This window comes from Armigeres subalbatus, chromosome 1 (assembly GCF_024139115.2).
Source record: "Armigeres subalbatus isolate Guangzhou_Male chromosome 1, GZ_Asu_2, whole genome shotgun sequence".
In the NCBI taxonomy this organism is placed as follows: domain Eukaryota; kingdom Metazoa; phylum Arthropoda; class Insecta; order Diptera; family Culicidae; genus Armigeres; species Armigeres subalbatus.
In genome coordinates, this window is record NC_085139.1 from 302,587,627 (window position 1) to 302,613,055 (window position 25,429).

At 47.0% G+C, this 25,429-nt stretch overlaps 1 protein-coding gene across 5 annotated transcripts in view; it reads left to right on the forward strand.

Moving 5' to 3' along the window:
* LOC134207832 (glutamate receptor-interacting protein 2) overlaps positions 1-25,429 on the forward strand; it is a 169,104-nt gene that overhangs the window by 59,776 nt on the left and 83,899 nt on the right. The gene's annotated exons all lie outside the window — the stretch shown is intronic.

A 25,429-nucleotide genomic window follows, 5' to 3' on the forward strand; every position in this document is an offset into this window, starting at 1 on the left:
TAGTTTAAGTTACTGCAACTAGCGCTCTAACTCCGTTATTAGTTGAATTCTCATAACGAACCACTAGGCAAAGTTGTAGAAAAACTTTCGCACTAGAAGTCCACCATACAACATATATTGAAATTCAGCTTCTGGAATATGTTATTGAGCATGAGCATTATGAGCATTATGACCGCACAATTCGTAGTTGCTACTCCGTGATTGACTAGAACTTGCGAAATTGTACAGAGAACACAATAAATGGGGCTTGGGACTAGCTACCCATTCTCAATGTACACGTTTCGGGAGCTCAAATATCTAAAGTCAATAACGGCGCCGGCCACGTCCTTACGGTCATATAGGAAGGGGAGGATTGTTAGTCCGACTCTCGTTGCTACTAGAGACCGAGAACACCTCTGCATCTCCACGATTGTCTTGGGATAGGATATCGTTTTAGTCACAAAGGATAATTTATCTGGATTCACTTCGGTAAGTGATGCGATCTATGGGATGGGAAATAACACTCTCGCTGTCTGAAACTTTCACTTTCTGATTTATTCACTCACCCGCGCAAACCAGAACAAAATTACGACGACCGGCCGATCGTTTTGCCTTCCGCACAAAGCAAAACTAAACTTCGACGACCGGCCGATCCGCTTACTGGAGAAACACGACCGGATAAGAAACAAACTTTCACTTTCTGATTTATTTACTCACCCGCACAAAGCAAAACTAAACTTTGGCGACCGGTCGATCCGCTGACAAGAGAAACACGACCGGACAAGAAACAAACTTTCACTTTTTGATTCATTTACTCACCCGCGCAAATCAGAGCAAAATTACGGCGACCGGCCGATCGTTTTGCCTTCCGCACAAAGCAAAACTAAACTTCGACGACCGGCCGATCCGCTGACTGGAGAAACACGACCGGATAAGAAACAAACTTTCACTTTCTGATTTATTTACTCACCCACACAAAGCAAAACTAAACTTTGACGACCGGTCGATCCGCTGACTCGAAACAAGAGCCAACACGCACTGAACTAATTAACTTTACTACCGGCCGCGCAATGCAAAACACACAATTTCGGCAAATCGCGCGATTGTACGGCCGTCCGAAACAAGAGCCAACACGCACTGAACTAATTAACTTTACTACCGGCCGCGCAATGCAAATTTAATGATTTGGGGAAAACGGGGATCTACACGGCCGCCCGAAACAAGAGCCAACACGCACTGAACTAATTAACTTTACTACCGGCCGCGCAATGCAAATCTAAAAATTTCGGCAAATCGCGCGATCGTACGGCCGTCCGAAACAAGAGCCAACACGCACTGAACTAATTAACTTTACTACCGGCCGCGCAATGCAAATCTCAAAATTTCGGCAAATCGCGCGATCGTTCGGCAGTCCGAAACAAGAGCCAACACGCACTGAACTAATTAACTTTACTACCGGCCGCGCAATGCAAATCTAAAAATTTCGGCAAATCGCGCGATCGTACGGCCGTCCGAAACAAGAGCCAACACGCACTGAACTAATTAACTTTACTACCGGCCGCGCAATGCAAATCACAAAATTTCGGCAAATCGCGCGATCGTTCGGCAGTCCGAAACAAGAGCCAACACGCACTGAACTAATTAACTTTACTACCGGCCGCGCAATGCAAATCTAAAAATTTCGGCAAATCGCGCGATCGTACGGCCGTCCGAAACAAGAGCCAACACGCACTGAACTAATTAACTTTACTACCGGCCGCGCAATGCAAATCTAAAAATTTCGGCAAATCGCGCGATCGTACGGCCGTCCGAAACAAGAGCCAACACGCACTGAACTAATTAACTTTACTACCGGCCGCGCAATGCAAATCTAAAAATTTCGGCAAATCGCGCGATCGTACGGCCGTCCGAAACAAGAGCCAACACGCACTGAACTAATTAACTTTACTACCGGCCGCGCAATGCAAATCTAAAAATTTCGGCCAATCGCGCGATCGTACGGCCGTCAGAAACAAGAGCCAACACGCACTGAACTAATTAACTTTACTACCGGCCGCGCAATGCAAATCTAAAAATTTCGGCAAATCGCGCGATCGTACGGCCGTCCGAAACAAGAGCCAACACGCACTGAACTAATTAACTTTATTACCGGCCGCGCAATGCAAATCACAAAATTTCGGCAAATCGCGCGATCGTTCGGCAGTCCGAAACAAGAGCCAACACGCACTGAACTAATTAACTTTACTACCGGCCGCGCAATGCAAATCACAAAATTTCGGCAAATCGCGCGATCGTACGGCCGTCCGAAACAAGAGCCAACACGCACTGAACTAATTAACTTTACTACCGGCCGCGCAATGCAAATCTCAAAATTTCGGCAAATCGCGCGATCGTACGGCCGTCCGAAACAAGAGCCAACATGCACTGAACTAATTAACTTTACTACCGGCCGCGCAATGCAAATCTAAAAATTTCGGCCAATCGCGCGATCGTACGGCCGTCCGAAACAAGAGCCAACACGCACTGAACTAATTAACTTTATTACCGGCCGCGCAATGCAAATCACAAAATTTCGGCAAATCGCGCGATCGTTCGGCAGTCCGAAACAAGAGCCAACACGCACTAAACTCTATATTGAAATTCAGCTTCTGGAATATGTTATTATTGACAAACTACTAAATGATCGAACGCAAATTACTGAATGATCGTTAACATCCTTGCCCAGGAGCATATGCGATCTTGTGATAAATGGCACCGCTTCTTTGCACGCCAGCTCTCCTAATCGCTCCCTCGAGCGCAATATTGAACAGTAGATTCGAGAGTGCATCACCCTGCTTTAATCCATCTAAGGTAACAAATGACGTCGATATTTCATCCGCAACCATTACACTTGATTTCGATCCGTCCAACGTTATACGAATACGAATTAGTATCAGTTTCGCCGGAAAACCATGCTCAAGCTTAATTTGCCATAATTCATTCCGTTTCACTGAATCGTACGACGCCTTGAAATCAATAAACAGATAATGTGTCTGCAAGTTGTATTTCCGGAATTTATCAAGGATTTGTCTCAGGGTAAACATTTGATCCATCGTTGATCGGCCCTCACGAAAACTTGCTTGGTATTCGCCGACGAAGGACTCTTCAAGCGGTCTCAATCTGTTGAACAGAATGCGGACATGATTTTGTACGTCGAATTAAGGAGGGTAATCAGCTAGCAGGCATTTCCTCGTCTACCCATATTTTTGACATAATATGGTGCACAACTTCATAAAGCTGCTCACTGCCATGTTTGAGAAGTTCAGCCGGGAGCTGGTCCTTCCCCGCAGCCTTATTGTTTTTCAGCTTTTTTAACCTTATCTAGTGTAGGTGACTCCACAGCTTGTCCATCGTCGCTAATATTTATTCTGTTCACCGATGCACCGTCACTTCCACTATTCAACAAAGTCTCGAAGTGTTGCTTCCACCTGGCAGCCACTTCGGTTTTATCTATCAGCAAATTCCCTTGTTGGTCGTTGCACATGACGGGAGATGGCGCTGTCTTTCTCCGCACGCCATTGACAGACTCATAAAACCTCCACATATTGTTCTGCTCCATTTTTTCCTGCGCCTCACTAATAACTTGTTCTTTGTACTCTTTCTTCTTCCTGCGGTGGGTTCGTTTTTCGGCTGCTCTTGCTTCCTTGTACCGATCTCTATTCGGTCGGGTACCCGACACCAACATTCGGCTTCTGGCAACGTTCTTCTCGTCTGTCACTCTCTGACACTCCACATCGAACCAACCCGTCCTGGGTCGCCTCTGTGCAGTGCCTACCACTTCTCGTGCTGTTGTGCTCATCGCTCCATGGATCGACTCCCATAGATCGTTGATGTTGTCGCTAACGTTGATTGCAATTATCCGTTCGTCGAGCTTCTGGCGGTACTCAGCCGATACTCCTTCCGTCGACAATCGCTGGTTATTGTAACGCATCGTTCGCTGTTATCTTTCGTTCGATACAGTTGACAACCGTGGAAATGGTTATGGTTCCGGAAATATCGATGACGTAATCGGCAGTCGCGGATAAATGGACAGTTTGTAATCGAGCCAGAAACTTTACTGACGACGTCTTAAACTTCTAACATAGCAGAGCAGTGGAAGTGACTTTCGTGCCTTTTAAACGGGAGACTGAAATAATAGGACTGATAATAAACTCTGTCAAAACTAGGTACCTGGTGGCTGTCAGAAAACGGGGTAGTACCCGCACAATCGTTAACCGTTCTTCAATCGGTTAAAAATTAGTGGACCTGTTTACTATTTTCAAGTATTCCAGATTCAAAGTGTCACCCCTCCACTTCAATGGGCAGCTTGAAAGAAATATCCCGGACAATTTTTAGCCAATTCCATGAAGATTTAGAGGTGCATTAAATGAGATTTGTGATTTTTTAGACTTTTACTTAGACATGTCGTCTTTTTTTTTAACCCAGCACACGTGCATTGTAGCTGCCAAACTACCACACGGAAGTGTGCTGGAGTGTCGGACTCGACCGTACCGGTAATACCGACTAAACTCCCTTGGGCTCCGCCATCGTTTCCCCCAGGAACTACCTCCCAGTACTACTTCTGGGGGATGGCAGTACTAAACGTACTCGCTCATTCTGGCTACCCGTCCCATGCGAGTCTTACTTGGGTGCTCGCTCTATCGCACTCTCTAACACACCCTATATGCTCTGTCGCACCCTGTGAGTCTGACTTGTATGCTCACCTGAGGTGAGTGAGGTGAGGTGAGTCACCTCTATCATGCCATGTGGGTCTGACTTGTGTTTTTTTTCTTCCTAAGCAATGGAGGGGGAATCTGCTCAACAGACATCCTGGGTTGACCAGGAAGTGCGGGGTTAGGGATCACCGAGGGAGGCAGGACTACATCCCCGACCCGCTAAACCGTTTCCATTGCTGCCAAGCCCATAGTCCCTTCGGTACAACCAGAAAGTAATGCTTCAAAGGGGGGCCAGTGCACAACGCACCCTCGAGGTTAGCTGCGTGTCCTTGCAGCACCGAACATCGTAACTCGCTTTTTTAGAAGAACACCATGGTATCGTGCCAGCGCGTTGCCGGCTTTCCAGGTGGCCTTACCACGCCCTATGTCCTCGGAAGGTGGGAAGGGTCGACTTCGCGCCTGCTTCCCTCTGCACGACTGGTATCAAGAATGATGATGTCGCGTGCTCCCCAAATTGACCTTTCTGCGATAGGACCTATTCGCCAACACACAGAGGGACTTGCCGACGCGGTGCCTACGCCCCACCCTTGACGAGGACCCCTTTCCGTCCTCGGGCTCGGATCCGCCCGGTTAACCGACGCCGCGAAAGCGACGATACCATGTTGTTCTTCGCGCGGCCACTTGTTCGATAAAAGGATCGAGTTCGACCACAGGGCGTGAGCTCCGGTATGACCCATGAAGCCGCCTCCGATCCCTTGGACCACCTCTTATTTGCGCCTGAACTAGCCATCCTTGAGTCCACGCGCCACCTTCTGTGTAGCTACGAGACGATTTGGGCGATAGCCGATAAAACGGCGTTCCAGCCAACTTCATCTTTACACATCCTCCGAACTAGGTTGTCCGGGGTAGTGTCCAGACCACATGTGGCAAGCATGTGGTCACGCATTGCGCGAAAACGTGAGCACACGAACAACACGTGTTCCGCCGTTTCCTCTAAACCTGCGCACACCAAACACTCGGGCGAGGCCGAGCAAGCCAGCTGCGTTACCTGCACTGTGATTTTGCAGCACGCTTAAACGCCGGGCACATCGAACCCCCCATGGGGTGCTTGCTCACAGCTTTGCTGGAACAAATCAAACAATTGGGAGGGTTCGTGCAGCATTGTGCCTTATGTCCCTCCAATCCGCAGCGTCGGCAGAGATTGCTTCTGTCAGGGCATTTGCAGTCCCATTGCTTGTGCCCCGGTTCCAGGCACTTGAAGCAAACTTCGGGTTGCTCATATATGCCCACAGGGCATACCGACCATCCCACCTTTTTTTTTTTTTTTTTTTTTTTTTTTTACAAGGGAGAATGCATTTACACACTAACCCAGTACACGTGCATTGTAGTTTCCAAACTACCACACGGAAGTGTACTGGAGTGTCGGACTCGACCATACCGGTAATACCGACTAAACTCCCTTGGGCTCCACCATCGTTTCCCCCAGGAACTACCTCCCAGTACTACTTCTGGGGGATGGCAGTACTAAACGTACTCGCTCGTTCTCGCTCACACAGGCACCCGTCCCGTGCGAGACTGACTTGGGTGCTCGCTCTATCGCACCCTCAAACACACCCTACATACTCTGTTGCACCTCTGTCATGCCGTGCGGGTCTAACTTGTGTGCCCACCCTTCTCATGCCATGTGGGTCTAACTTTTGTGCCCACCCTTCTCATGCCGTGTGGGACTAATTCTATGCCCACCTTTATCGTACCATGTGAGACTGCTCACCTCTTTCATTCAGTTCGCGCTGACACATACTACTCGAGTCATTCGACCTAACACTCCCTCTGGCATCCCTTGTGGGACTCTTCGCTTAGGTTCCCACTTCTGACATACCTTGTGAGTCTGACTCACCTCGTTCATGCCATATGAGACTAGCTCAACACGACTCAACTCATTCCTTTCGTACCATGTGAGACTAACTTGGATGCTCACCCACACTCCTCTGCCACGCCGCGGGGTATCAGTAGTCGTAGGAACCAACATTCCTGCGCTACTCCCAGCGCGGCGTGTGCAGTCCATACATACACCTATTCATTCACACTTCTGCCATGCTTCGAGGTGACGATCTCGGTTGCCACCCGCTGCGCCATTACCTCTGCATGGGCAGACCATTCACACACTTCTCCGCGTTCGGCACTTTTCGCTCTAACTAACCAATCACAAGTTAGTACTGCTTGTCGATTGCTGCTCGGCGCGCCAGATTCTCTGCAAGCTGCAGGCAATCTGAGTGGTTGCAGTCGAGACTGCGTTCCACTTCTCCACCGCTTGACACATCCTCTGGATAAGGTTATCCGGAGTTGTGTCCCGGCCGCAAACGTCTAGCATTGCTCTTCTTTCGAAGTCGAAACGAGGACATACGAACAGTATGTGCTCTGCAGTTTCGTCAACACCTGGGCAGTCAGGGCAGACGGGGACCTCCGCGTGCCCAAACCTGTGGTGGTACTGTCGGAAACAGCCATGGCCTGACAGGAATTGTGTCAGATAGAAGTGAACCTCCCCATGGGGTCTCCCCACCAAGCTTGATATGTTAGGAATCAGCCGGTGGGTCCACCTACCTTTCGAGGAGTTATCCCACTCGCGCTGCCATCTGGCAACCGAAGTCACCCTGGTACGCTCGCGGGCTCCTCTGGTGCCACGTAGCTCGAAACACTCCTCGTCTTCCCGGATGACCAGCCCGACTGGCACCACGCAGGATGCGTCGTGCGATACCGTGCGGTTGGCCGATATCACCCTGAGACACATCAAGCGGTAGGTGCTCTCCAGTTTCTGCAGGTAAATGGTTACACCCAGTGCTTTTGCCCAGGACGGGCTGCCGTACCTAAGGATAGATGTGGCAACGCCTGCTAGTAGCCTACGTCTACTGGCGCACACCTTGGAGCTGTTGGACATCATCCTCGATAATGCCGCCACAGCAGTCGAAGCCTTCTTGCACGCATATTCGACATGGCTACCGAAGGTATGCTTGTCGTCTATGATGACCCTTAAAATCTTCAGACTCCGCTTTGAAGTGATCGCGACGTCTCCCATGTGAACAACTGCATGTTGTGCCGACTTACGGTTACTGACGATAACCACCTTCGTCTTATATTGAGCGAGCTCAAGGCCTCTCGCACTCATCCAGTCCGCCACAGTGCTGATCGTGTTTTCTGCGGTTAGTTCTACTTCGGGGATCGACTCCCCGTAGACCTCTAGGGTTACATCGTCAGCAAAGCCGACGATCTTCACACCAGGAGGGAACTTTAGCTTCAGAACCCCGTCATACATCAGGTTCCATAGTACCGGGCCCGAACAGTTTTCTGACCGGCATCGGTCTCGTATAGCAGCACACGGTTCTGGAAGTAGCGTTCCAAGATCCGGTACAGTCCCACCGGCAGGCTGAGCCGGTGTAACGAGAGCGCGATGGCATCCCAGCTTGCGCTATTGAATGCGTTCTTCACGTCCAGTGTCACCAACGCACAGTATCGAATTCCTCGCCTTTTCCGTTGGATCGCTACCTCTGCAGTCTTCAGCACTGAGTTGATAGCGTCCACCGTGGACTTACCCTTCCGAAAACCGGTTACCGTAACCTCTGCGTACGGGTTGAGCCTGTTGAGGATGATCCTCTCGAGCAGTTTACCCGTCGTGTCGATCAGGCAAATTGGTATGTACGCCGATGGGTCGCCCGGAGGCTTCCCGGCCTTCGGCAGCAGTACCAACTTCTGCCTTTTCCATTTTTCAGGGAAACGACACTCATCCAGGCATCTCTGCATAGCTAGCCCAAACATGTTCGGGTTCGCTATGATCGCTGCCTTGAGTGCACTGTTTGGAACTCCATCGGGGCCTGGAGCTTTGTTCATCGCAAGGGTATTAGCCACTGCGAGTAACTCTTCGTTCGTCACCGGAGCCACCATTTTGGCCACACTCCTAGCGCCTTGCAGCGCAGGAGGAGGCCAGGGACTTGTGGCTCGGGACGCGAAGAGTATTTCGATAATCTTCGCCAACCGGTCCGGTGACCGTTCGGGGGGTGAAGAGCCCCCTTTGGTCTTGGCCATCACGATCCTATAGGCGTCACCCCACGGATTTGCGTTGGCTCCCTCGCACTGGTTGTCGAAACACGCATTCTTGCTGCTCTTAATAGCTTTTTTTGAGGGACGATTTCGCAGCACGAAACACTTCATGGCGGTCCGTTCTTTCCTCCTCGGTGCAGGCTCGTTGCGTCCTACGTCTAGCCTTGAGGCAGGCTGATCGTAGGGCTGCAATTTCGACACTCCACCAGTATGCCGGACGTCTGCCATTTCTTTGCAGGGCATAGTAGCGTCGCACGCGCGTGATAGGACAGCTACCAGCGCATCCCCGCTTAGACTGTCTGTGTTGGCCTCCAGTCCCAGGGTCGCGGTGAAAACTTCGCTGTCGAAGTGATTGGACTTCCACCCACGGACCTGACAGGGATCACCCACCCTCGGATGCTGCACACCATAGTTGATCTTGAAGCGAATTGCTAAGTGATCACTATGGGTGTAGCCCTCGTCTACCCTCCCGTCCAGGTCAGAGACCAGACCGGAGCTGACAACGTTACATCTATCCATGACTCGGCCCCATTCCTACGGAATGTGCTACTGGCTCCGTCATTGACAAGCACTAGGTCGGACGATAGCCGGTCGATCATCTGGTTGAATTGTTCCATTGACCACCTTGGTGGGGCGTAGCAGCTACAATAGAACACACCATTGACCATTGGCTATCGCGATACCCTCCTCTGAGGAGTGTAGAACCTCTTGAACCGAGTTCCTTCCCGTTGTGCAGAATGCTTCTGACCTAGACCAGTCCGCCACCCAGTTGCCATTGTCGGCAGGGACGTTGTACGGGTCGGACAGGAGGGCGACATCGGTCCTCGACTCCGAGACCGACTGCCACAGCAGTTGCTGGGCAGGTGTACAGTGGTTCAGGTTCAGCTGTGTTACTTGCACGGCTTTTTCCTATTGGCCTCTCCGAAGGGAGACGCTGGCCCGCCCATAGCATGGTTTCGGGCCTGCTTCTTACTGGCGCAGATGAGGCACCTAGGTGCCTTGTCGCATTCCTGCGCCTTGTGTCTCTCCTCGCCACAGCGACGGCACATCTTGCTTCGGTGTGGGCTAGAGTGATTCAAATTTTAACTTTTTCGCTCCCCTATGCTTAAACGATGACATTTGATGTTTTATTAATCCTCCTAAATTTTTAGCTAATTTGGATGTAACTAGACTGAGCACGCGCAGTTTCAAGTTTGTATGAAAAATACTATGAAAACAGTCACTTTTGTGGAAAACCGTTCCGCAACGTTGCTCATTAGGCTCTAAAAACATATAAATATGTTGCCAATATAGAAAATTTTGCAATGAAACTGATCGTCTTTGTTGCGAAACGATTCTATGCTTGCAAGATAAGTTATTAGAGAATACTGAATCGTGCTAAATTCAATTTAACACGTAAAAGAATAACATCAATATCAATAATGAGCATTTTTGTTTCATTAATAACTTTGCTTACAAAAGTCAAATCGCTTCGCAACAACAACTGGCCTCTCGCTTAGGAAGTATTCTATGAAAGCATCGTGTCGATTACATTTGAATAGTTAATGGGTCGCAACACGGAACAGTTTTTCACTTATGTGGCAATTCCTATAGTAATTTCCATACAAACTTCAAACTGCGCGTGCTCAGTCTAGTTACATCCAAATTAGCTAAAAATTTAGGAGGGTTTTTTTTTCCTGTTCGGGTGTGCCACTGCGACCAGTTCATTCATTTATTTAGTTAACATCTAAACAGATAACACTGAATCAACAATTTGACGCCACAATGCACGGTTCGAGGCCGCATCTCTCCATCCTCGGATACGCCCCACGCTCGCCAAGTCGTTCTGCACCTGGTCTGCCCATCTCGCTCGCTGCGCTCCACGCCGTCTCGTACCTGCCGGATCGGAAGCGAACACCATCTTTGCAGGGTTGCCGTCCGGCATTCTTGCAACATGTCCTGCCCATCGTACCCTTCCGGCTTTAGCTACCTTCTGGATACTGGGTTCGCCGTAGAGTTGGGCGAGCTCATGGTTCATTCTTCGCCGCCACACACCGTCTTCTTGCACACCGCCAAAGATGGTCCTAAGCACCCGTCTCTCGAATACTCCGAGTGCTTGCAAGTCCTCCTCGAGCATTGTCCATGTTTCATGTCCGTAGAGGACTACCGGTCTTATTAACGTCTTGTACATGACACATTTGGTGCGGTGGCGAATCTTTTTCGACCGCAGTTTCTTCTGGAGCCCGTAGTAGGCCCGACTTCCACAGATGATGCGCCTTCGTATTTCACGACTAACGTTGTTGTCAGCCGTTAGCAAGGATCCGAGGTAGACGAATTCCTCGACCACCTCGAAGGTATCCCCGTCTATCGTAACACTGCTTCCCAGGCGGGCCCTGTCGCGCTCGGTTCCGCCCACAAGCATGTACTTTGTCTTTGACGCATTCACCACCAGTCCAACTTTTGTTGCTTCACGTTTCAGGCGGGTGTACAGTTCTGCCACCTTTGCAAATGTTCGGCCGACAATGTCCATGTCATCCGCGAAGCAAATACTGGATCTGTTGAAAATCGTACCCCGGCTGTTACACCCGGCTCTCCGCATGACACCTTCTAGCGCAATGTTGAACAACAGGCACGAAAGTCCATCACCTTGTCTTAGTCCCCGGCGCGATTCGAACGAACTGGAGTGTTCGCCCGAAATCTTTACACAGTTTTGCACACCATCCACCGTTGCTCTGATCAGTCTGGTAAGCTTCCCAGGGAAGCTGTTCTCGTCCATAATTTTCCATAGCTCTACGCGGTCTATACTGTCGTATGCCGCCTTGAAATCAACGAACAGATGGTGCGTTGGGACCTGGTATTCACGGCATTTTTGAAGGATTTGCCGTACAGTAAAGATCTGGTCCGTTGTCGAGCGGCCGTCAACGAAGCCGGCTTGATAACTTCCCACGAACTCGTTCACTAATGGTGACAGACGACGGAAGATGATCTGGGATGTCACTTTGTAGGCGGCATTAAGGATGGTGATCGCTCGAAAGTTCTCACACTCCAGTTTGTCGCCTTTCTTGTAGATGGGGCATATAACCCCTTCCTTCCACTCCTCCGGTAGCTGTTCGGTTTCCCAGATTCTGACTATCAGTTTGTGCAGGCAAGTGGCCAGCTTTTCCGGGCCCATCTTGATGATACCATCCTTACCAGCTGCTTTATTGGTCTTTAGCTGTTGAATGGCATCCTTAACTTCCCTCAAGGTGGGGGCTGGTTGGCTTCCATCGTCCGCTGAACTGACGTAGTCATCTCCTCCGCTGCCTTGACTTTCACTGCCTGTACTCTCAGCGCCATTCAGATGTTCCTCGTAGTGCTGCTTCCACCTTTCGATCACCACACGTTCGTCCGTCAAGATGCTCCCATCCTTATCCCGGCACATTTCGGCTCGCGGCACGAAGCCTTTGCGGGATGCGTTGAGCTTCTGAGAGAACTTGCGTGTATCTTGAGAACGGCACAGCTGTTCCATCTCCTCGCACTCCGCTTCTTCCAGGCGGCGTTTCTTCTCCTGAAAAAGGCGGGTCTGCTGTCTCCGCTTCCGTCTATAACGTTCCACGTTCTGCCGGGTACCTTGCTGCAGCGCAACCGCCCGCGCTGCGTCCTTCTCCTCCAGAATCTGTCTGCACTCTTCGTCGAACCAATCGTTCCGTCGACTTCGACCCATATACCCGACGTTGTTCTCCGCTGCGTCGTTAATGGCTGCTTTAACTGTACTCCAGCAGTCCTCAAGAGGGGCCCCATCGAGCTCACCCTCTTCCGGCAACGCTGCCTCGAGATGCTGCGCGTATGCAGTGGCGACATCAGGTTGCTTCAGTCGCTCTAGGTCGTACCGCGGCGGTCGTCGGTACCGAACATTGTTGATGACGGATAGTTTTGGGCGCAGTTTAACCATCACCAGATAGTGGTCAGAGTCGATGTTAGCGCCACGATATGTCCTGACGTCGATAATGTCGGAGAAGTGCCGTCCATCAATCAGAACGTGGTCGATTTGTGATTCTGTCTGCAGTGGTGATCTCCAGGTGTACCGATACGGGAGGCTGTGTTGGAAGTAGGTGCTACGAATGGCCATATTCTTGGAGGCGGCGAAATCAATTAGTCGTAGGCCGTTTTCGTTCGTCAGCCGGTGAGCGCTGAACTTTCCAATGGTCGGTCTAAACTCCTCCTCTTGGCCAACCTGAGCGTTCAAATCTCCTATGATGATTTTGACGTCGTGTCTTGGGCAGCTGTCGTACTCACGTTCCAGCTGCGCGTAGAATGCGTCCTTATCATCATCAGTGCTTCCGGAGTGTGGGCTATGGACGTTGATTATGCTGAAGTTGAAGAACCGGCCTTTGATCCTCAACCTGCACATTCTTTCATTGATCGGCCACCACCCGATCACGCGCCTTTGCATATCGCCCATCACTATGAAAGCTGTTCCCAGCTCGTGTGTTCTGGTAGATGGTATGATTACCTCTAAACGTTCGCACCATTGGTCCCTTCCAACAAACCTCCTGCAGCGCTACGATGCCGAATCCACGGTCCTTGAGCACATCGGCGAGTATGCGTGTGCTCCTGATGAAGTTGAGAGATTTGCAGTTCCACGAACCGAGTTTCCAATCGCTAGTCCTTTCTCGTCGCGGAGGTCCTCGCCGATGGTTCCGGTCCGTACTCTCTTGTTGATTGTTCGTTGCTTATTTTTTAAAGGCTGGCTTGCAGGGCCTGACACCAAACCCCTAAATTTCCGGAGGACCATTCCTCCTTATTTCCGGTGGACCATGGTGCACAGTTTCACTTAGAGTCCCTCGCTGGCACTCGGACGATGATCAGCCGCCCCTAACATGGAGAACAGACGCTGTTGTGAGCCGATCCTGACATGGAGAACAGACGCTCAATAAGATTTGCACCTCCGGAGAGGAGCAAACCCCCCCTTCCCTGTCAGCATACGACCATAGTTCCCACTGGGGTTGGTTACCCGATCTTCCCTAAGGTTGCTCGTATCCCGGCCAGCACCGCGGGGAGGTAGGGATAGGAGTTGCTGGGTAAGAGGCTAAGGACCGCGAGATGGGGTCTATTTTATTCCTTCAGGTACGCAAAGTACCAATGGTACGCTTTACCCAGCATTTGCCCTGCCAGTTATTAGATCTATTGTAGCGTTACCCGTATCCTTAGTGTTTAAGTGCATGTCGAATTACTCCATTACTATTGATAAGCAATGCAGTATCGGTTTCGATACAGTTGTTGTTTTGTTTTCTCAAGAGCACCATGGCAAGGTCCCGCTATTTAGACCCTTCACAGAGAGCAATCTCATTGAAGGCGCGCCCCTTATCAATAAGAAATCAATCCTGTCTTGAGAAAACAGAACAGTAATGCTGTTTTGGCCATGCATCGGAGCCCTAGCCACATCTTGTCTTGCTTCTAGAATATCACCTGTAAAACTCTTAAAACCCGGGATTTAGCTCTGTCTACAAGACCATTTCCAGCAAGAGAATTTGTTCAGTAAGAAGAACTTCCGTGTGTTCCTCTCACTACCATTGTACCATGTATGGCCGCAAGGGACTCGAAGCCAGAATTGTAACAATAATAGCCGTAGATATGCGCTTACTCTAGCCACATCACCACGCTACACCCGATTCTGTTTTTACACGTTAATCCCATACAAAATTTTTTAGAAGTTGCTCCATTTTGCATGATTCGTCGAGAAATCATACAATTTTTTTACACGGATTTTCAAATTTTGAACTGAAAACTTTTTTTTACACGGAACGCATTCCCCGTGTAAAAAAGAACCGGGTGTATTACCATTTGCAATGATGATGAAAAGACTCGAATATGAAAGAAAAAGAGCAAACCAACGTTTGGCGGCAATCGAACAGACCGAAAAATGGTTATCACTCTCCAGTCTGTTTTTCTTTCCCGAAAAGTGATTTCTCCCGGAAAATTTTCGTGAGGGAGCATCATGTGCTCCTGAGATTGAGTGAGCATTACGAACCTTCATTATTAACGGTCTACGTACCACAATCAATCTTATATTGATAGAATTCTTCCTATAAAATATATGTCAAAATTATTTTTTCAAACGGAGAACATTTTTAACGAACCGTTGCTCGTACAGTGCGGTCTATTAAAACCGTAGTCACCCAAGTAACACACATGTTTTAGAGTAGTAACAGTAACTCAAATGCAATCAAATTTGGTCAGATTTAATTTGCTGCAACCAAATCAGCGTGAGTTGTGCTACTAGGGCACTACGATCAAAACATTTCCGAACTACAGTGCAGTTCCGGAACCATTTTTGATTAAGGTACAACTATTATGAATCTACTGTCCCGGATTTACCATGAGTGAATCGAGCCTTCCAGCATAATTATTCACCGTTCTTCGTACAGCTACAAATAGAACGTGGATATGATTGATATCGTTACCTATTAACACTAAGTTCTTCAAACAATACAAATTTATGGTAAAACTCTTGCATTAATCTAAACCAATGAGGTTTACGGTCTTCGCAACATAATCAATATAATATTAATAAAATCCTTCTTCCAAAAATGTATTTAAAAAATCCTTCTTTCTTACGGTAAACAATCTTAACAACCCGTTACTTGTACAGTACAGTCCGGTCTACGAAAAACGTAGTTTAAAAACGTTATCACACTACTGCGTGGTTATAATTCAATACCATTATCATTATGGTATAATGTTGAATGTAAACCGGAAGAGAAGGCATTCAGCTATAAAAATAGATGCCCTAAGCAAGAATTGACATTACAGTCCACACTTTTGTACAATAAACATCGCGGAATATATTCGTGTTTTTTCTTCTCTTTCGGCTTGTTAAATCAATCGGTCTTTTTTAAAGACCAAAGAGTTATCGAAATAAATAATCGTCCGAAGGATCGAGCCCATTTTGGGGTTTTGAACAAGTTGGACAAGTCATGAAATGTTATGGAATCCTGATCCTCCAAGGAAAACGGCCATTACGATGATGCTTATTGTCTTTGATATTGTCGATGATATTGTGGTCTTTGGGCAAGTTAGTCATGTTACGAAATCTTTCGAAAGTCTGGATCTTCAACAATTCGCAGACTGCTTGGTTGGCTACGTACAGTCATGGAACGAGTTAAATAGAGACAAATTGTAGTGCTTCAGAAGCCACTACGGACTTAGTATGAAGAAACAATAATAGCAGGTGGCCTAATACGAGGAACATGTATCTCAAGCCAACGATCAATAGATTCACAAAACATTTCTGCCATTTCAAGGTGCGAACAGTCAAGTCCATGTTGCAACCCTAACTCAAACTCGAGGTTTCGAGTCAGATCGGAAATATTTTGAATTCCTATTTCGGTTTTCCTTCGGCTTTGTTTTCCATTATTAACACTTTTCCATGATCATGTTCCATGTTTCCTGTTCTGTTTTTTTCCTTTCCTCTGCTTTAATAATTCCTTTGACTCGCGTCAGCTTCTGCTGTTCAAATGTGCGACAAATGTGAGAAAATAATTTCTTCTCGTTGATCATATTAATCTACTTTTCTTAAGATTTCAGCCTTCATTGATTTGATGGAAGATTTAAAAAGGAAATGATTGTCTATGCATAACATGGTGTTATGAAGCTCGATCAGACTCCCATTTCCTATCAAAATTTCCCATCAAGCCCTAGCAGCACACATGTTCCATATAGGTTGCTAATTATAACCAACGTCAAAAGGGAATAGTGAATATAACACCCGTCGATAACAATATTAAAAAGACATGATCCTCTCGTGGACAGAATGCATTTGCAATGCAAAAGTAGGTGCATGCCCGGATTAGAGCAGTGGTGGATGTAATCCCCTCTTTAAAAGTAGGCGTGTGGCCGTATTAGGGCAATGAAGGATGTGATCCCTCCTTTAAAAGTAGGTGCTTGCCCGGATTATGGCAATGGATGATATGATCTCTTCTTTAAAAGTAGGCGCTTGCCCGGATTATGGTAATGGTGGATGTGATTCCTTCTTTAAAAGGAGGTGCTTACCCGGATTGAGGCAATGGTGGAAGTGATCCCTCCTTTAAAAGTAGGCGCATGCCCAGATTAAGGCCATGGTGGATGCGATCCCTTCTTTAAAAGTAGGCGCTTGCCCGAATTATGACAATGGTGGATGTGATTCCTTCTTTAAAAGAAGGCGCTTGCCCGGAATGAGGCAATGGTGGATGTGATCCCTTCTTTTAAAGTAGGCGCTAGCCCGGATTATGACAATGGTGGTTTTGATTTCTTCTTCAAAAGAAGGTGCTTTCCTGGATTGAGGCAATGGTGGATGTGATCCCTTCTTTAAAAATAGACGCTTTTACGGATTATGACAATGGAGGATTTGATTTGTTCTTTAAAAGTAGGCGCTTGTCCGGATTGAAGCAATGGTGAATGTAATCCCTTCTTTAAAAGTAGGTGTGTGGCCTGAATTATGGCAATGCAATGGTGGATGTGATCCCTTCTTTAAAAGTAGGCCCTGCCCGGGTTATGGTAATGGTAGATGTGACTTCTTCTTTATAAGTAGGCGCTTGTCGGGAATAAATCAATGGTAGATGTGATCTCTTCCCCGAAAAGCACAATTCAGATTGATTTGGTTGCAATAACTCATATGTGACTTGATTGGTTTTAGTAACTCGTCTACGAAAAGTGTGTTGCTTGAGTTTTTAAAGTTAGGCGCTTGCCCGGATTAAGGCAATGGTGGATTTGATCCGGTCTTAAGGCGCATGCCCGGATTTAAGTAATGGTGGATGTAATCCCTACTTTAAAAGTAGCCATGTGGCCGAAATAAGTCAATGGTGGATGTGATCTATCTCTCGGAAGTAATTCTATCGTTTTGTTATTTCGTTTATCCGGAAAATGTCTACCATCAGTCTAGATTTATCAGAAAACACCTTAGCCTCGACTTACTCTATCTACGCTGAACATTACATGAAATATCCCTTTCGCTTTCACAGTTCGAAATTATGCCAAATGTCCGTTATGCCAAATGACCCACTCTTTTCTTGCACTTCAAAATTATGCCAAATGTCCGTTATACCTAATGGCCATTATGCCAAATGGCCTTTATGCCAAATGACCTTATGCCAAATGGCGTAATGCCAAATGACTTTATGCCAAATGACCCAGACCCGGTTGCTGAAACTCTTAAGTGACCGCATTCAGTCACAATTAAGTTGCGGAAACCATTCTTGTCTGATTTGTGCTGCTCGGGAGGTAACGATGAAGTTCTTGATGAGTTTTCAAATAAATTGTAAATTATTATCATTGTACTTTTGAGATGGTTTGATAAATTTCACTGATCAATACGCCCAAAACCTTGATTTTATGTAAGCAAAAATCCGCGCACATTTTAGTTTCCATCAAACCCACACGGCTAAATGTTCAAGAAATTGGTTTAAACTCATTTTAAAAGTTTCACATTTTTGGAATCCTATATCTGCTGACAAATTCAGATGCACATGAGCGGCTGACCTGTGTGAGGTCTTTGGAACATCCTCTCGGCAACGAACGATCATCATCGTCTAAAGTCCTCCCGCTTCTTGGAGCACAGCCCATTTGCAGTCGTTCAACCATTTCCATTAAATTGTGTTTCGCCATCGGAGTCGCTCTACCTAGCAGAGCATATCTACTCCTACTTGGTCGTGGTAGTGTCACACGCCGCCGGTCCCATATTGGATGAGTGCAATCTCATTTTCCGAGCTCCGCATCGCCGTCGTTGTGGTCGTCGTCGGCTTCTTGCAGATAAACAACACACGGCAAGAAGTGCAATGCTGTTCTACGAATAATTGTCTTATGTTATTTTTGCAGACGTTGTTGATTCTCCAAGCAAATATTTATTTTGCATAAAAGTTAGTTCAAATATGAGCGTCTTCATGGGGACGCTTGATCTCTGACGTATCAAGAAGGAATAAATTAGGAACATTTTGTTCAATCTTCTCACAGAGGAAGTACGCGCGACGACGACGAAGACGACCGTTGCATCATGCAAAAACGTCGTTTGTCATATAGCAACCTCACAAACGAGACGAAGACGATGTGACTGATCGTTGCGGCGTATCGTCGTCGCCCGTCGAAAGCCGAAGCCCTTTCAAGCGGGTTCCAATTTCAAACAACAGAGGGCGGCATAGATCACAGGAAACGCTGCAAAAAAAGCGCATTAGAAAAAATCTCCCGACTCTCTTGATTTGATCCGTACGACCCAAATTAGACCTCTAGGAAATTGGATGTCGTACAGCAGAAGACTCTTTTGCGTAGCGACTATGGACTATAAAAACGATTTCATTAATTGGGCGACCGGCGCGCGTAAAAGATCTAATTCGAAACCCTGCATCAGTCAGTCACCGGCTGACTGCATTAGATCAGAGACAGTAACAGTAACAGTGCACCAGTGAAGAAGGCCGTCAATCGGATGTCGCCTCTCGGGGGATCTACCATCAGTGGCGATGTAGGAAGGGAGCGGAATAATAGTTTTAATTAGATCGCAGCGTTAACAGATTTATGTCTCACTTGCTCTTTGATTTTGTGTTTATTATTATTTCGGTCTTGGTGTGACACACAGTCAACTTTCGACATCTAGATAAATCTTTACTAAGATAATTAATTTACACATATTAGGCATTTATTGCCAACTACACATTTTTCTGGTGAGTAAAACCTTCTCCAAATGGACTTAATTGATAAATTCGTCGTATTTTGAGCAAATATACTTGAACATGAACAGCTTACATTAACCGGAAGTAACTGGAATATGAGCCATGATCGGGATTTGTGCCGAAACGGTAGTTGCGAATTCACATTATTTACATTTCCTTAGAAATTTACTGGCGATTCAGACCTCTATTTGATCGTATTCGAAAAATGAGTTAGTTTTCTAAACGCAGTCTGAGTTTGAAAAATAATATTTAGGCTATAATTTTTAAGATTGTGGTCTGATCTAGATCGTTGTCCTACCATCGAATGCAACTTGTTGCAATAAATCGGTTAAGGATAAATGCCCGTAAAATAAGTAAGCTATTGAGGCGTATTTTTCATACAAATTATTCTGGCCGTAACTCTGAGCTCATAACCTGATCTGGCTCAATTTGCGAAAACAAAGAAAAATTATTCCCCATCGACTATAACTTGCTAAGAGTAAATCGCTAATAAAGAAAAGGACATTTTTCGATATGTTCTATTTTCAATAAGAAACAATGAAATGGGACTCCCCGTCAAAGGCAATTTGTTGCGAGTAAATCCAATAAGGATACGTATGTGTGTTTTTGATATGCATTTTGCTTATCTATAGACTATAGCCAGCTCTGGTAAATTTTCATCAGGAGCCAAAGTGATAAGATTCTCCGTCGCATGCAACTTGTTATACGAGTATTCTGACTTGACCAATTTTCAATAGCAGGATTTCCCGTCGAATGCAAAATTTTGCAAGTGAATCGATTAAAGATAAGTGCCTGAATAAATTTTTAAACTCATTTTTGTCTAAAGAAAATGTATTTTGACTATAGCTTCTGAGCCCATAGTCCGATCCGGCTGATTTTCAATAGGAAACAATGGGACAGGGTTCTGCGTCGAATGCAACTTGTTGCGAATCGGTTAAGGGTAAGTGCCTAGAAAATGGGCGAGACTTTTTTACTCGTTTCTGGTGTAAAAAAAGTATTTTGGCCATAACTTCTAGTCCCATAGTCCGATCTTGCCCATTTTCAATACGAAACATTGGAACAGGATTAGGCGTCGATTGCAACATGTTGCGAGCAAACAGTTGAGATCAAGTGCTTGAAAAATGGGTGAGACTTTTTTACTCGTTTCTGGTGTAATAAAAAGTATTTTCGCCATAGCTTCTGATCCCGATCGTTCAAATTTACAATAGGAAACAATGGGACAGAATTTTGAGTCGAATGCAACTTGTTAAGGGTAAGTGCCTGAAAAATGGGGGAGACTTTTTGCGCACATACATACATACACACATACACACACACAGACATCATCTCAATTCGTCGAACTGAGTCGAGTGGTACATAACACTATGGGTCTCCGGGCCTCCTATAAAAAGTTTGGTTTTGAAGCGAATATATAGTCTTTACGTATACTTAGTATACGAGAAAGGCAAAACATAGAAAAAAAATAAACATTAAACGTTAAAAACGAGGATGCTTAAATTGATTTGAGCGCTGTGACTTCCGAAGGACTATGTCTTGAAGGTTTGTTTACTTTGAAAATAGCAGCGGATGCATAACTATGTCCAAAAGTGTCGAATGTAAACGCGTGAAACATATCAACATCTTGCACCTCTTCATACGGGATCACATTATTAACAGTATACTTGCAGTCGTAGCTGTTGACACCACTGTTGTAAATTCACGGAAGACTTGGATGTTGGAGGTTGGACTGATCTCGCATTGGATTAGCCGAGTAGTTAGAAATCGCAGGCCTGATCGATTTAATTGTTAAGTTGAATTAATGACATTCCTTCATCTAGTGTTCATTTTTTGCCATTCACGAACAAACGCTTAACAAATATTAATACAATACACTAGGGGAAGAGGCCCCAAACTCCCCCCTGAGGCAAAACGCCTTTTGGGTATTTTCTCATATTTACCGTGTTTGGCATGGCCGTAACAAAACTAGACCTAAAATTATGTAGGTTAGGCAAAAAAAGTGTCAAAATAACGAAAGTGAAATTTTTCACATTTTGATGAAACATCTAATATTTCGGCGAGGCAAAACGCCCTATGGCAACTAACCTACAATGTACTACGCGTCTCCACGCACTGTCCATACTAGAATGCTGATTCGCCGACGCGTGGTGCGTTGTTCTCTAATAGCTGCCAGCTAGAAAGCGTTTTGCCTCATGAGTTTTCCGGCAGCGAAATATCACCACTTTTTGAAAATCGTTACAGCTAAGGCATTAAAGCAGTTTTTGCTTAGCTAGGGCATATTGCCCCTCCTTCCCCTCCTAGACGCTCCAATTTCAGTGAAAAACGTAAACAAACTCACTCCCATAATAAAATCGAAGATGGCTGAATCGTGAACCTGACAGATTGGAACACCTAGTGGTCTATTTATCTTGCGCTTAACCAATTTGGTTTCACAGTGTGACGTCACGCGTATGAGGCCACGGCTGCGTTCTGATGAATTCCTTCCATATTTGACAGGTATCGGTGGTTTGTATATAAACAAAGGTTCATCTGCTTGCTGTGGGAGATAGAATGAACCACATGAACCTACCACCGATAAATGTCAAATTGAGTTCATTCGATTGAGTTTTTGAGGTTATGTTTATTTGATGTAAAACCTTATGCGCTGCCTATGATCGCATATTTGTAACAATCGACAAAAGTAGGCATGGGAAAAATGGAACGATGAAGTTTGTGATATGCATAAGTATGCAAATCTCAATGATTTTCCAAACAATACTCAAACACTTTATCCAGTTGGAATCTCCGGTAGAAACATTTCCAATACTTGGTATTTAAATGCAAACTCAGGGGGGGGTCCCGTAGCGTAGTTGGCTACACGTTCGCCTCATAAGCGAATGGTCATGGGTTCGATTCCCAGCCCCTCAACCATACCCTTGCCAATCGCTAGAAGCGCAGTTCCTACGGTGGCATTTTAGGGAACACGCCTTACCGACACGGAGTCTGATGACGAAAAACTGATCGATGACAAAACTGTTGTTCTCGGAGGCATTCCTCCAACATACCTGGATACCGGACAAAGCAATGATCATTGGATTCATCATATGGACGAAAAAATAGACGCAATGGACTCACGATGAGATGGACTAGCAACGACAACAATATGATTTCACAGTGTGACGTCACACGTATGTAGCCACGGCTGCGCCCTGGTGAATTTCTTCCATATTTGACAGACGGTATCGGTGGTTTGTATATAAACAAAGGTTCATCCGCTTGCTGCGGGAGATAGGATGAACCTCATGAACCTACCACTGATAATAGTTCATTGAGGCGCTCCTTCCCGGATGTCAACACACCATTTCGTAGCCTCTTGTCGAATAGTGATGCCATTAAACAAAAGTTTGTGTATACACTGGATTTTGTTTTTACACGATTTACATTTTCTCAATTTTTCACTCATCCTAAATGTTTAACGCATAATCATTATCATGCGATTTTTCTTCGATTTATTCTGGATTTTTTGAATATTATTATTTATTCAGACTAAGGCCGAAGTGGCCTGTGGGGTATATAAGAGTCTTCTCCATTCGGCTCGGTTCATGGCTACACGTCGCCAACCACGCAGTCTACGGAGGGTCCGCAAGTCATCTTCCACCTGATCGATCCACCTTGCCCGCTGCGCACCTCGCCTTCTTGTACCCGTCGGATCGTTGTCGAGAACCATTTTCACCGGGTTATTGTCCGATATTCTGGCTACGTGCCCGGCCCACCGCAGTCATCCGATTTTCGCGGTGTGAACGATGGATGGTTCTCCCAACAGCTGATGCAACTCGTGGTTCATTCGCCTCCGCCACGTACCGTCCGCCATCAGCACTTTCCTTTCGAAAACTCCCAGTGCGCGTTGGTCCTCCACGAGCATCGTCCAGGTCTCGTGTCCGTAGAGGACTACCGGTCTAATAATCGTTTTGTAGATAGTCAGTTTGGTACGGCGGTGTTGTGCTTTAAATACGACTTTATTCTAGGATCGTTGGCTACAAAGTCATAAATTTTCACATTTGTTGATTATCAAGTTTTTATGGCTGAACTAGTCGCAAGGGTCGTGACTGGTGGTAATCATTGACTACTATGTTCGTGGCTAACATTCCTCCCTTCTTATTTCCAGAACAGGTACGGCTCGAATCTGGACGGCATCCGGATCACTCTCTGTGGCCGGACCGATGGTGGTTCTGGAACGGGATCTATAGGTGGCTGGTTATCTTCTTCATGCTCTGGTTCTGGTTGGTCGGTCTGGATGCGACCGCGTTCGGGAACATCATCGAGTTGACTGGAACCTGCTTCGACTTCTTGGTTGGTAACCGCTGGCACTACTTGCACCTCGGTTCGTGGCTGGACCTGGGATTGGACGTTGGAGGTTGATGGAACAGGAAGTGGTTCCTGCTCGGCTTGACCTTGTTGAGCGGGCTGTACTGCTGGTCCAGGAGATTGAATTCCAAACATGTCCACCAGGATACCCAGTGGTGTGGAATCTGCTGCGCCGGTTGTTGCTTTACTGGAACGATGCTTGAGCTGGTTGGAGTGCGATCTGATGAGCTTCTTCCGTCCATGCCAATCATCCAGTAGCACGTTGTGGTTGACCCGTCCGATGACCTCGATGATTACGCCGGATGCCCACTGCCACTTGGTGTTGCTGCGGTAGACCTTGGCGTAGACCATGTCACCTTTTCGGAAGCCACGAGGAGCTGCGCCATGCTTCCGGTTGAACTGAAGCATTGATTGAGAACCACTGGCTTCGGTTGGTGGTGATGCAGGAGATCGAGAACCGTCTTGATGTTTCGACCAAGCATCAGCTGCGAAGGAGTTCTGCCATTCATAACACGACTGGGAATGGTTCGGCAGACCTGGAGGAACGTCTGGAGCGATTCCGAGATACTTTCCCCCTCGTTGATTTTGCGCAACGACCTCTTGAAGGTGTCCACAAATCTCTCCGCCTGGCCATTGGACTGTGGGTGATACGGCGATGTCCGGAAATGTTGAATGCCGTTCTTCCTGCACAAAACCGCGAACTGTTCTGACGTGAACTGCGTTCCATTGTCGGAGACTATGACGTTGGGAACGCCAAAACGGGCAAACAGCTCGTCGAGGAACTCGGTCACTGCTGATGTTGTCGGGGATCGAACGATGCGAATTTCCGGCCACTTGGTAAAGGCGTCCACCACTATGAGGAAGTGCAGACCGTTGATTGGGCCGGCGAAGTCGATGTGGATACGCTCCCAGGGAGATTGAGCGAGTGGCCACGACTGTAGCGGAACCTTAGACGGTGTCTTCGAATGTGTGACACAGCTTTCACATCTCTTCACAAAATCAGTGGAAAAATCGGTGGAGTTGCTTGAGAATCCGCTGCCGAATCACCAAACGGTTGGACATCATGACGCACCCCTTCACTACCGATAGAGCGTCTCGATGAGCGAAGAAAGGGCGAACTTCAGGGTTAGCGATGTCATCGATTTTGGAGGGCCATCCACGCTGGTTGTACTGGATCACTTGTTGGAGAACCGGGCACTAGAGAGTAGCGCCGCGCACCGATTTGAACGCAGCGAACTGATGGCTTCCTGGAGTGGAATCTCGATGTCGTCTTCCAGTTGAACCGATGCGATGATGAGTCCTCCTCTGATTTGACGTAACCGTTGATGAGGCGGACAGTACGTCGGCATATCCAAACTGCGTGGTGGACACGTACTCGATGTCGAAGTTGTAGCACTGAAGCTTGCGTCCGAGCAGCATCTGATGGAATTTCGTTACGGCAAACACCAGTGCAAGACCTTCCTTCTCGATCTGTCCGTAATTTGCCTCCGCGGGGGTGAGTGAGCGGGAAACGTGTGCACCAGCTTTGAGTGAGCCATCGGGGAACCTGTGTAGAAGGCAGGCACCGATTCCGGACTGCGAGGCGTCGGCAGCAACTATGATGTCTAGTGATGGATCGTAGTGTGTCAGAAGCAAATCCGACTGGAGTACTTCCTTGAAGCGCCTGAA